General features: G+C 44.1%; 1 protein-coding gene across 3 annotated transcripts in view; it reads right to left on the reverse strand.

Moving 5' to 3' along the window:
- The window catches only part of FGGY (FGGY carbohydrate kinase domain containing), a 459128-nt gene that overhangs the window by 101942 nt on the left and 343940 nt on the right, over window positions 1–13246 (reverse strand). The gene's annotated exons all lie outside the window — the stretch shown is intronic.

Here is a 13246-nt window from a genome sequence, read left to right on the forward strand (position 1 = left end):
AGTAACGTCTCCCCCCCCTTTTTTTTGAGACTTGTTGCTACTGTTTTTGGCATATAGAATACACCACGGGTAGCTTGCCAGGCTCTGCCATACGCGAAATACTCTAGGTAGCTTGCTGGGCTCTCCGAGAGGGGCGGAAGAATCGAACCCGGGTGGGCCACGTGCAAGGCAAACGCCCTACCGCTGTGCTATCGCTCCAGCCCCTTCTTACCTCAAAGAAAATGTCTGGCATGATGAAACAGTGATAAAAATAATCCTAGAAAAAGAGCATCTAATATATCCTTGCATGGAAATAAACATCTTGCATCTAAAAGGTTTTTTTTTTTTTAATACCAGTGGGGTTCATTTGGAACAGGCAGAGGGACAACGCCTGCCCCCATCTGAGGAACCCTGGTGAAATCAGCCTGGCACAAGGTCCAGAGACATTTCTGCAGTGAGCTGCTTTGTTCTGAAATTCACTTGTGTCTCTGGATCATGGCTGTTAATGTGCTCCTGTAAGTGATTTTCTTTTCTTAAAAAAAATATCTTTGGTTGTTCCTGAATCACCTCAGTGATGCTCAGGGCTTACTCCTGGCTCTGAGCTCATGAATAATTCTTGGCAGTGCTCAGGGGACCATATGGGTTGCCAGGAATCAAATCTTGGTTGGCCTCATTCAAGGCAAGCAGCCTACCTGATGTATCACTCTATCACTCTAGCCCCTACATATATAAATGATTTTATACAGTAATATGTTTTTCTCTTATTTAGAATAGTGATAAAAGAACTTCCTTCTTTAAATATATATAAATATTTAAGTATATTTAACATTTATATTTTTATAGCCTAGTTCTCCCTCTCAGAGAATCTGGCAAGCTACTGAGAGTTTCTTGCCCACATGGGAGAGCCTGGCAAGCTCCCTCTGTCGTATTCATATGCCAAAACCAGTAACAATGATGGGTCTCTTTCCCCTGACCCTGAAAGAGCCTCCAATGCAGCACTATAAGGGAATAAATGGGATCCACATGCTTATGTGGGATATATCATTCTCTGAGAAATTAAGGAACTGAACAGGATACCGGATGTGGAGGACATCAAGACCCCCCCCCCCACCAATCCCCTGCTACCCTACCCCACACAGTCCCCACTTTTGATCTTCCATTCATTCAGATATTATCTCCAGACCAGCAGGGAGATGGATCAAGTAGTAGAACACCTGCCTTGCATGTAGGAAGGCCTGTGATTAATCCTCCTCACTAGAGCCCTACCCCCAATACTCTGGGTTGTGGCCCCATTTTTTTTAAGCATTCTCGAGATAATTTTCCTTCAAGCCTCATCTGAATTTTGTGGGCATTCTTGCTTTAGATAATAACATCAGAAAACAAGGTCAAGGGTTAGTAAACTAAACTTGTGTTTACTTGGGCCTAAGTTCAATGAGGTTACATGCAGTCTACATTAAAACCGGAGAGTTGAAGGTCTTCCCAGGACCCTGACCATCTTTGTTCCAGACACGCCTCACCCCTACCGTGATTCTGGGTCAGTGTTGACTAGTTATAGACACAGGAACTGTTCACCAACCAGACACCAGGGAGAGCTCTTCCCTGACTCTCTTCCCAAGTTAATCAGTCTCAACTCCCTTCTCTTTAATCTCCCTTCCTAAATCCAGGTCATGTCGGGTCCCTCCTAACTACTGAAGAAGCCCTGGGCTCATCTCCCCATCTCTAAAGTTTTTCCTCCCTACCAAGGAGCTAAGGATTGTCTTCAAGTGCAAAGTGGATCAGGTCACCCCAGTTTAGAATTTATTCTCTGGGCCAGAGGGATAGCACAGGGTTTATTCATTGGCCGGAACCACACAGGCTCCCCTAAGGCCCGCCAGGAGTGATCCCTGAACACAGTTCTAGGAGCAAGCCCTGAGCCCGTGGGGTTTGGCTTCAACATAAGCAACAACAATAAATCACTAAAAACAAGTTCATATTCTTCCACATGTGAAAATACCTTCTCTTTCCACTTTTTTTCCCCTGGGGTCACCCCATTTACTTAGACCTCTGCAATGCCTTTCCTTACTGGGCATCCTATGCTCCAGCTATTTGGGTGACCCATTTAAGCTTCCTGAATTCAGGAGGGTTACCTGCTGAGTACGTTTATGGGCAAATAATTGGGCAGTCAGAGAAACTCCTCTATTGCTCTCACTGCAACAGAGGTGATCCAGTGATAAACTGACAGTGGGCACTATTTAATATCTCATTTACTCTTGGCTGAAGGAGAAAGGATACAGGAAGAAAGAACACCGGAAGAAGGAGCAAGAGCAGTGGACGGTGGCTTCTAGTCCAGCTCCTCTTCCCATTCCATGTTTCTGTCCATTCCCTCCCACCACCTCTGCACTTACACTCAGAAGCAGTAGCCCCCTGCCTCCACAATGATCCAAGGGTGAATTAGAAAAAGCACCCCTGCCCCCCGCCCCTCACCAGGTTGACGGAATGCAAAAGTCATGCATGAGAGATGAATTCTAAAAGGGAGCAGAGTAAATAGGCTTGTATGCTCTCTGGGTTGGAGTAAGGCCCCAGCAGCACAGCTTGCAGGGGCCCTGGGGAAAGGTCATAAGGTGTGAATGATGCCTCATGTTAACTTTGCCCCTGTTTTCCTGGAAAAGCAAACTGCATCAGAGCTTCAAGAGCCCTGCCAGAAATAGTTCCTGGAAGCTGGCTGTCTCTGGTCACTATTGTGATGTGGACCAGGCCAGGATACCTGGCACAGTGCCTGACAATGGATCTACTTACCTAACTCCAAGCTCCTTACTGTTGGGGCCGGGCACATGCAAGCTATACCTGCTATACTATTGCTCCAGCCCAATGTTTGGGTAATGCAGGGAAATGTTTCAGAAAGACCTGTGGAAGTGCTGCAGTGTTAAGCACATCTTCATTGGGCTACTGGGGAAGCAAGAGAACTATAAGAATACACATGAATATTTAGTGATGTGTAAGAGCAGCATATGGTGGTCAAAGAGATGTAAGCAGCAACAATTCCAATAACCCATAAAGTGCCAAACTGCAAATTTTTGAGCTACAAGAGAAGTATGGGTGGATGGAAAGAAAATGAGTTTTGGACTAAGACACAGGGGTCTTGATGTTCCTTCAAATGGCTGTATGAGAATGTGAATTTTGTCATTTTTAGTCTCAACATTTTTCCTTCATTAAAAAAATTAGGAATGATAAACTTAAGGGGATCCAAGAGCTGGTACAGAAGATAAGGCACTACTAGTCTTGCACACAGCCACGCCCAGTCTGGTTCCCAGTGCTGCATCTGGTCCTGCAAGCACCACCCGGGATCATTCCTGAACACAAAGCCAGAAATAGCTTTTTTTTTTTTTTTTTTTGGGTCACATCCAGCGATGCTCAGGGGTTACTCCTGGCTTTGCACTCAGGAATTACTCCTGGCAGTGCTTGGGGGGACCATATGGGATGCCGGGGATCGAACCCGGGTCGGCCGCGTGCAAGGCAAACGCCCTACCCGCTGTGCTATCGCTCCGGCCCCCAGAAATAGCTTTTGAGGACCGCCAAGTACGTTCAATATGATGCCCCTGCCCCCATTAAAAAAAATCATGAAAAACTGTGACAACAACAACAAAAGCCCAGGGATATATGTGATAAAATCTCACTTGTAGAGTATCCTGATTTTTCCGCAGACAATACCCACTCCACACAAGCTGGCTACCTGTCAGGCCAACTACAGGGGGAGAACTTCATAAATGTTCCACTTCCTTTTCTTCTGATAATAAGTGTCCCTTCCATTTCTCTTGAATTACAGAGTTTAAACCTATTTATTAACGAGAATGTAGCAACAAAGTATGTCATTTGGTAAGCTATGGGCCTTAGTGAGGGTGACCAAATTGTAAGAGAGTGGGGCAGAAAATCTTTCCTAGACTTTCCTAGCACCAGGGCTGGAAAGTTCCAGAACGAGGAGCCGCAATGTATCCCTGATGAGGCCCAAGGATAGGACAGTGAGGAACTCACTTGTTGGGATGTCACGAAGGAGCCTTAGCCCATAAGTCAACGTGCTTCCCTTCACTCTGTAATCAGGGAAGACAAGTGTCTCACCTGGAATTTGCCTTTACTCTAGCTGAAAATTTGGGCCTACCTTCGCTCGCCCCTAGGATCCTAATTAAATGCAGAGCTTCGGGGATCCAGATTTATCAAACCATTGGTGTGGGGCCAGCAATTTGCATTTTTAAGCAACTTTCTATTGCACAATGAATCGTGGGAATGATTGTCCTAAACCTTAGTGCCGTTACTTATTGATTTACAAGCTCTAACAGCTGAGATTAACAAATGCGTTAGTAATTGAGTTAGCCAATTTTTTTCTTCCACGAAGTTACATGGGTGTAAATGATTATATATTGGGCATTTTTAATAAAGGGGGACACAAAGTAGATTCTCACTGGGCCCCTAACAATTACAAAAATTTGTAAAGCAGGATTCCCAGCCCTGAGAATTTCTAGGGTCATCAGAGCTGGGTCGGGTATCCAAAGCTCTGGAGAATTGTTTGAAAGGTTTTTGGAAAGCAAAGGAAGAAAAAAAAAAACCCAATATTTGATCGGTAATGAAGGTGGAACTGGTAGACCAATAGTGATCAAATGAGGGAGATTATGGACAGAGACAGAGTTGTACGAAGCCTCTGGAGAAAGTGGGAAACTGAAAAGTGGCTCTCGGGCAGCCTGGAACTGAGAAGAGGACAAACCTCCCCAACAACAGTTAGAAGTTTCAGGGCATGCTAGGGATGAAGCTTGAACTCCCCTAGATCTGAGATAAGTCGGTATCTGTGCCCACATAATGTGATGGGCACAGTCCTAAAGATGTTCCCTCAAGAGTCTTGCTCCTGGTACCCAAACACAAATCAAATCACTGATCTAGTGGCTGGAGAGACAGGAGTTGAGGCACTTGCCTTGCATGCAGCTGACCCTAGTTCAATCCCCCACACTGTATACCCAAACACTACCAGGAGTCCGCTCTCCCCCCAAAATAATTTTGTTTGTTTTTATTTTTATAAAATATTTATAACACTGCTTTAAAGCAGTTTCTCAACCTATTTCGGCCCTGGTTCTCTTTTAACCTTGTTTCATTTCTATGGGTCCCCCATTTCTCCTACCTCTTGGCCCGCTAGTCTCATGCCGTGGCTTCCTATTTATGTGATTTTTCACTTGTGATCTCCTCAGAATATTCTGGGGACATCTGGGGGACCTTATGTACCTCCCACCTCTTGAGAAAGGCTGCATTAATGGGATCCTGCAGGTGCGAGAGTCATAGAGAGGGGGTTGTGGGAAGCCTCTGGAGAAAGTGGGAAACTGGAAAGTGGCTCTCAGAAGCCACTTTAAGATTGGCTGGAGAGTTAATCTCAAAGAAGGGAGATGCCCCTGAATTATCCAGCTGGACTCAATGTCATCAAATGAGCCCTTAGAAGTAGCATCAGAAGAGATGGCCAAGAGATGCCGTAGAAGGTGAGAAGATGAAGAAGAATCAGAGAGGCTGAAAGTTTGAGTATCTGCCTTGCTGACTTGAAGCTGGAGGTAGGGGCTGGGAAGGTAGGTGGCCTTAGGGGCTGAGGATCACTGGCTGACCCTCAGCCAGGGGCCAGACTTCTCAGCATGGAAATGAAGGTGGCTGACAGCTTGAGACATTTGGTAGCAGAATATTCCCAGAACCCCTCAGTGAGAATTTACGGTTCTATTTCTGCCTTTTGGACAATAGAACTCTGAGATAATACATGTCTCCAAGTTTGTGATGACTCATCACGGTAGCAAGAGATAATGAATATACAGGGAGCAAGTAGATGATTGATTGGTATTCTCCTCAAAATTTTATTCCGTGGATGAACTCCTTACCATATAAGTTCATTTGTCATCTTCCAAACAATCGTCACACCTTTGTCCTTGCTGGTTCTGAATCACTGTAATGGGCTTATGTTTCAATATCATAAAGTTCTTCTGGTCAACTGTCCTGACCCTCAATCACTAACATATAAAACCCTGTCTTAGGTTTGCTAACCAGCATGGACCCCATTCTTAGCATTTTTATTCCTCTGCCCTTAACTCTTACCAATATCTATATCTTGGATCTTCTGAGATTTCTACCTAATTCACAACTCTTTTTCATTATATACTATCATGAATGGTGGGGAATTGGGGGGAAGTCATTCCTTCCTTATCCACCCTCCAAGTTTTACTCCTTGTGTACAAGGAAAATGAAATAAAGACAAGTATAGTTCTCTGATATAATTTATAAAGCTCCCAAGATGAAGGAGAAACAGGGCAGTTACATTTGAGAGCAAAACACAAATATCTATTTTCTTCCAAAGAACATTAGTGGTCTTGGTTTGAATCTCCAAAGTTCTAATTTTTTTTTCTTTTTTTTGGCTCTTTGCTCCTCTGAGTAAATTTCACAGTTTTTCAAAGCCTCAGTTTCTCCATTCCTTTTGAATGGGGCAACAGTACTATTCTGCGGGGTGACTGTGGCAGTTGATGACACACGAAGGCATCTATCATGGTGCCTGGTACACTGTAGTCCCGTATAAAATGGTACTATTTTAAAACACAGTACCAGCTGGTCAAATAGGTCTGTCAATAAGAAAATATTACCCCCGAAAAGCAGCTCAGTGACACTGAAGGCATTAAGCTGGGTTACAGAATCCAACTTTTCTCAGGAAATAAAAAAGTATGGGGGAAAAAAAAGGGGCTTACAGAAAACAGCAAAAAACATCAGCAAAACATCAACAAATTGATGCCCAAGAGTCCCGCTATTTCCAAGGCCGATTAAGATGTTGCTCCAATGATGCCTTTATTTGCTCATGGGCTTCCGTAGTCATTTTCCCACTAGAGGAAGCCAAGGCAACAGGCACCTGTTTCTCCAGCTTTCTTGCAAATAAGCACCTGAATCACTGACCCCTGCTCACCTTCCCCGCCCCCCCCTTAGCCACGCCTAAACGGATCTGAAAAATTTTTTTTTTCTTTTTGGGTCACACCTGGCGATGCACAGGGGTTACTCCTGGCTCTACACTCAGGAATTACTCCTGGCGGTGCTCAGAGGACCATATGGGATGCTGGGAATCGAACCCGGGTCAGCCACGTGCGAGGCAAACGCCCTACCCGCTATGCTATCGCTCCAGCCCCCGGATCTGAAAATTTGCAGATCAAATTTTTATTTGTTTCACCCAGAGGCTCCCACATATCCATGAGCACACTCGCTTGGTGTCTGCTTGGAGTTACTGTTGGTGTAGCACTCAACGCTTGGCAGCACGGAAGACATTTGGCTTTCTACTAGAAAGAGCTTGTCCAAGACAGTAGCTCTGCATTCTGGATAGTGCTGCATTTTCAAAAGGAAGCAGAGGAAGCACGTTTCTACCAGGGCTGACTGTGGTATGTTCTCATGATCAACACATGACTAACTTCAGATGCCTGGGCTCCCTCAACTGTGTCACAGCGGTTGAAATGGTAAAGCCAGCCATCCAAAATAAAAACAATGAGAAAAAGTTGAAACCATGCAATCATTCCAGATTGGTGGGTATTTCGCTTCATCGTGGCCTGAAGGTGATTCACTTTATGGGTATTTTAGGGGGAAAAAAAAAGTAATTACAATTAGAAAACACAAGAGACAAAACAAAGCAAAACCAATCAGAGGTCTTATCAATGGGATGCTAGGAACAGGACAAGGAGGCAAGGACTCTCAACATTTCATCATCACTAACGGTTCTGTAAGGCACCAAACACGTGAGTTTCTGCCATGCTAATGGGGAAATGGAGTAGAGGCCAGAGAAGTACAGCCAAGTCTAACCACTCCAGCTGGGTGGAACTTTTTTTTGTGATGGCCATAAGTGATAGCTCAGCTTCTTCAGCTGGTGGTCCATGGTTAGTCACCATTGTGATTGGTGAGTCCAGTTGATCCTGGGCCATGGGGGAGGGCTCAGAAGTGGCTGCTTGTGCGACCAGAGCTTTAGATTCAAAAGCACTGGCTGGTGCTGCGTCTCTACTGCATGATCACCCCTCCCCCCATTTGATTTGAACACTGATCCTGCAAGGAACTCTGTGCCATTTCTGTTGGTGACATCACAGAGCTAACCTCAGGGTTCACACAAGAGGTCCATTTGGGAGCCAGGGTGCAAACACATGACTAACTTCAGAAGCGTGGGTTCCCTTACAGTGTCACAGTGGTAGAAATGGTAAAACCAGCCATTCAAAATAAAAACAACAAAAAAAGTCGAAACCATGTAATCATTCCAGATTGGTGGGTATTTAGCTTCATCTGGCTTTATGGGTGGCCATGCATGTTTCTTTAAAAGCTAAGCAGAATTTTTATGTTTTTATTTATTTATTTGTTTATTTTACAGTTTTAAAGAACTTTGAACCATCAGCATTAAATGCTATGGAAATGATTTGGTTTCTTTTCCGTATCTTATATGCAGCCCCTATCTCTCTGGGGTTCACTGATCAAGTGAGAAGAGGAATGTTTACATAGACGGTCACTTGGTCCAGGCTCACTATTAAAATTCCCCTCCTGGCAACCTCTCTCTCTCTCCTTTCAGCCCAGGTCAATTCTGCACCCCACCAAAAGAAAAATGAAACAACCAGTCATAGGGCATGAAGCCAGCAGTTACCAGAACAAAAGAAAATGAATCTATCGTGCATAATGGAAAGATTCCTGGGTTGTGCCCTGTTTCTGCTTAGGAAGGGGGGGGGCACCTACAGGGAAAGGGTTTAGAGTCAGGTCAAACCTGGAGGGGTGATTACTTTTGAAATCTGAGTGAGTGAGAGGGAGAAGGAAACTAGAACAACTACTGAAGAGGCAGGGTTCAAGTTTAAATCCAAGGAGCAGAGAATAAGGAAGAATGGGAGAAGCATATATTACCATTAAAAAAGTGTTTATATTCCACAAAAATTAAAAATAAAAAATGGGGGGCTGGAGCGATAGCACAGCAGGTAGGGAATTTGCCTTGCATGCGGCTGACCTGGTTTCGATTCCCAGAATCCCATATGGTCCCTGAGCACTGCCAGGAGTAATTCCTGAGTGCGTTAGTCAGGAGTAACCCCTGCGACTCGCCGGGTGTGACCCAAAGGAAAGGAAGGAAGGAAAGAAAGAAAGAAAGAAAGAAAGAAAGAAAGAAAGAAAGAAAGAAAGAAAGAAAGAAAGAAAGAAAGAAAGAAAGAGAAAGAGAGAAAAAGAAAGAAAGAAAAAGAGAAGAAAGAAAAAGGAAGGAAGGAAGGAAGGAAGGAAGGAAGGAAGGAAGGAAGGAAGGAAGGAAGGGAGGAAGGAAGGGAGGAAGGAAGAGAAGAAGAAATAGAAAGAAAGAAAGGAAAGAAAGAAAGAAAGAAAGAAAGGAAGGAAGGAAGGAAGGAAGGAAGGAAGGAAGGAAGGAAGGAAGGAAGGAAGGAAGGAAGGAAGGAAGGAAGGAAGGGAGGGAGGGAAGGAGGAGTGACACTTGCAGCGGTCAGAATCAGGGCTCAGAGGCAGGGCTGAGGAGTGGGGTTTGAGGTTAAACCAGAAACTCCCATATATAGTTCTTGGTGCATTTTGTGAAGTTCAGGGTCTACAGCTGGAAGCTCAGGATTTGTGCTTTTGTTTGAGCCCTGCTGTTCCTTGGCTTCAGGACTCGGGCAGCCACTATTCATTCCTCGCTTGACACGTGAAGACTGAAATAATCGCTTCACCAGAAGGCACTCATTTGGTGCCTGTCTCTGACCTGAGCACACTGTTGAACTTTTCTTTAAAAAAATAAATCATCCCAATGCCCTACTCTCAAAATGGTTTTCCAATAAATCTAAAATATATGCGACATCTGATGTCTGCTCCAATCATTATTTTCTTCACTGAGAATAATGCTTTATGTGACCTTCCTGCAGGACTTTTACCAGTTTCACAATTTTAAGTTGTCTTTAATCGCAAACTTTTCATCTCATTCTCGGGACTTTTCGTCTGGATGTATTTCCTTTAATAAGTTTCTGCTCGGCTTCACAGAGATATGCCTTTAAAGCCATTCCATCGAATAGGCCAGGAAGTTTTTAATAGTTTTCCTTTGGTGTTGGTAGTAAATAATTAAGAGATCGTTCTGTATGCAGATCGTTTTTCCTTTGGGACTCACTTGATTCTGTTTTCTACTGTATTCTAAGTGGAGAGCTAGAGAGGGTGTTTCCCAGCAGGCAGGTCACATGAGGGGGTCTCTGGGCCCCACTCCTTTTCACTTGAATTTGCTCCTTCAACCAGCCCCCTGTTATGAGCCTAGACAGGTTCTGGGTTGGGAACTGCCAAGCACCAATTTCCTACCTTTCTAAAGAAGTGACATGCACTCCTCCCAAGGCTTGGCCACCACGGTTCCCATGCCTGCCCGTGAGTAAGGATTCCCCAGTCCACCCATGGGCTTCCTGCTCTCTGGGCCAGCAGTTTCCTAACACACTCAACTGAAAGGAAAGCTATGGTCTGGCTGAGAAGGAATTCTGGGAAATTAAACTCCCAGAATTCCTCCTCAGGAATTCTTTCAAAAGGAAAAAAAGAAAACAAGGCCAACCAACAAAACACACAAAAACAAAACCCTGAAGATCACAGCCCCGTGATCTTAAAGGGACTTTGCATGTTTTAATATATTTGTTTTGTTTTCAGGCATTACTCCTGGCTCTACACTCAAGAATCCGTCCTGGCGGTGCTTGGGGGAACCATAGAGGATGTCGGGAATCAAACCCAGGTGAGCCACATGCAAGCAAAAGCCCTACCTGCTGTACTGTTGCTCTGGTCCATGGACTTTGCATTTTTAAGCACTGTGGCAGAAGGTAGAAAGGGCCAAACTCTGCCAAGGTTGGGCTTTTACTGTGTTCCTATGTTAAATTTTATATTTCTTGGGCCAGAGTGATAGTAACAGCAGGTAAGGAGTCTGCCTAGCACATGGCCAACCTGGGTTCGATTCCTGACATCCCATATGGTCCTGCAACACCACCAGGAGTAATTCCTGAGTGCAGAGCCAGGTGTAACTCCTGAGAATGGCCAGGTGTGACCCAAAAAGCGAAAAAAAAAATTCTCTTAATATTCCTCAGATATGGTAGTCTAGTCTTTTAGAATCTGGAAAACCTACCCAATCCCACTTTTCTGGTCGAATGTCACTCTAATTTTCAAAGTTGACATTATAATTTACATTTCAACTCTCTCTCTCTCTCTCTCTCTCTCTCTCTCTCTCTCTCTCTCTCTCTCTGTATGTGGAGGGGGTTGTTGGCTCACTCAGTGGTGCTCAGGGCTTACTCCTGACTCTGTTCTTGCCTCACTGCTGAGATTCAAGAGGTCATATGTGGAGCTGGGATCAAGCTGGGTTGGCCACATGCAAGGCAAATTCTTTAACTCCTGTACTACCCCTTGGGTCCCTTCCAAGCATTTTTGGATCCCTGAACAAAGTGGCATGTGGGCTTGTCCTTGTATCCCCACTGTGTGCCTGCTCTCTATAACAACACAATAATATTTCTGAGAGCTGGATTTATGTCTAATTACACCCGACCAACTCGTACAGAACCAAATTGCGAACAATAATGAATTGATAAGCATAATTATACAACAATGGGAGCTTCTTATCCTAGTTTATGAGAGCCCTAATAACAGTGTTAAATGCTTATCTGGATAGTAAGAGTCATTAGCAATCTAATCCACTTAGTATGAAAAAACTGTTTATTCTTTTCTAAGGCAATAAATGATCTCTTGATTATCTCCATGTTGACTATCAATCACCAATAAGCATTCAGCATGAATGAGAAGCAATTTAGAAGCCAAAAGAACAAAATTATACGTGATTCCTGACCTCTGCGAGTTATCCTGACAATTACAGTTGCAGGAAGACCTAACATTTCACAGACTCCTCCCTTCCCTCTCTTGAATCATGCCACATAAATACAACATTTTTGGACCTCACTGTATGTTAGAAGGACAGGCTTAGCACAGAATCACTACCAAATAGTTACTGAGTCGGGGCTGGAGATGGTAGTCACAGGAAGCACTGACAAAGGATAATGTGGAAATAGATGGGTAACAGGGTGATTATGTTGATGCTATACCAAAATGGATTAAGGGACAGAGGGGAAAATTTTAGGCCCAATTTTCCTTTTTTCTCTCTTAGGCAGGTTGCTTCATCCTTCCAGTGTTGTGACAAATACAAGCAATGCCCACTCCAAGGACAAACTCACCCAAGGATGGTTACACAGCAAAATTTTTTGCTAAGAAATATGTGGTTAAACTTTCAGTACCTGTATTGCAAGACATAATGTCCAGAAGGAAAGAGAGAGAAAAGAGTGAGAGAGAGAGTAAGAAGAAAAAGTGTCGTATCATAGAGGCAGGCTTGGGGAGGGGGGTTGTTGGTGGCAGGAGGGAAACTGGGGTCATTGGTGGTGGGAAATGTACACTAGTGAAGGGACATTGTATGAATGAAATCCAATCATAAAAAACTTTGTAACTGTGTAGCACTGTTATCCCGTTGTTCATCGATTTGCTCGAGCTGGCACCAGTAACGTCTCCATTGTGAGACTTGTTGTTACTGTTTTCGGCATACGGAATATGCCATGAGTAGCTTGCCAGGCTCTGCCGAGTGAGCAGGATATTCTCAGTAGCTTGCCGGGCTCTCTGAGAGGGGCAGAGGAATCGAACCTGGGTCAGTCATGTGCAAGGTAAACACCCCTACCCGCTGTGCTGTGGCTCCAGGCCTGTAACTGTGTATCTTATGGTAACTGAATTTAAAAAATTAAAAAAGAAATACCATGTGCTATGTGATATATACTTATACAATAACTTTTTTAAAAAGAAACCCAAACTTAACAAGAGTTATAAAATACACCCTTATCCTAATGAGGACACATATTCTAAGGAGTCAGGCAGCCTTCAAAATCACTCCAGCATATGTTCTTTTGAAATTACATTGCATTTGGATTGCTTTATGAGACCCTCCTTATGTTAGAAATTTTTATATCTTTGGACATCAGGATTGAAGAAACATACAAAACTCTTTGGATTTTTGTTGCAAAACTCAGTGCAACAGCCATGCTGGAGCTGAAGCTGAGTACCCTGATTCTGCCAAGGAGGGGTCCCAAAGACAGACACGAGAATCAGGGCCAGCTTACTCTATCACCTTGCTTTCCTTACGTCTCACTTCTCAGCTGTGGCCTTTCAAATGTCTATAATATTTGAGTTGATACGTGTATCTTGATTATGACACTGATCTTTTGCCACTATATCCGAGCCACTGCTTGCACCCAGCAAAATGCAA

Source organism: Sorex araneus, chromosome 5, assembly GCF_027595985.1.
Source record: "Sorex araneus isolate mSorAra2 chromosome 5, mSorAra2.pri, whole genome shotgun sequence".
Classification (NCBI taxonomy): domain Eukaryota; kingdom Metazoa; phylum Chordata; class Mammalia; order Eulipotyphla; family Soricidae; genus Sorex; species Sorex araneus.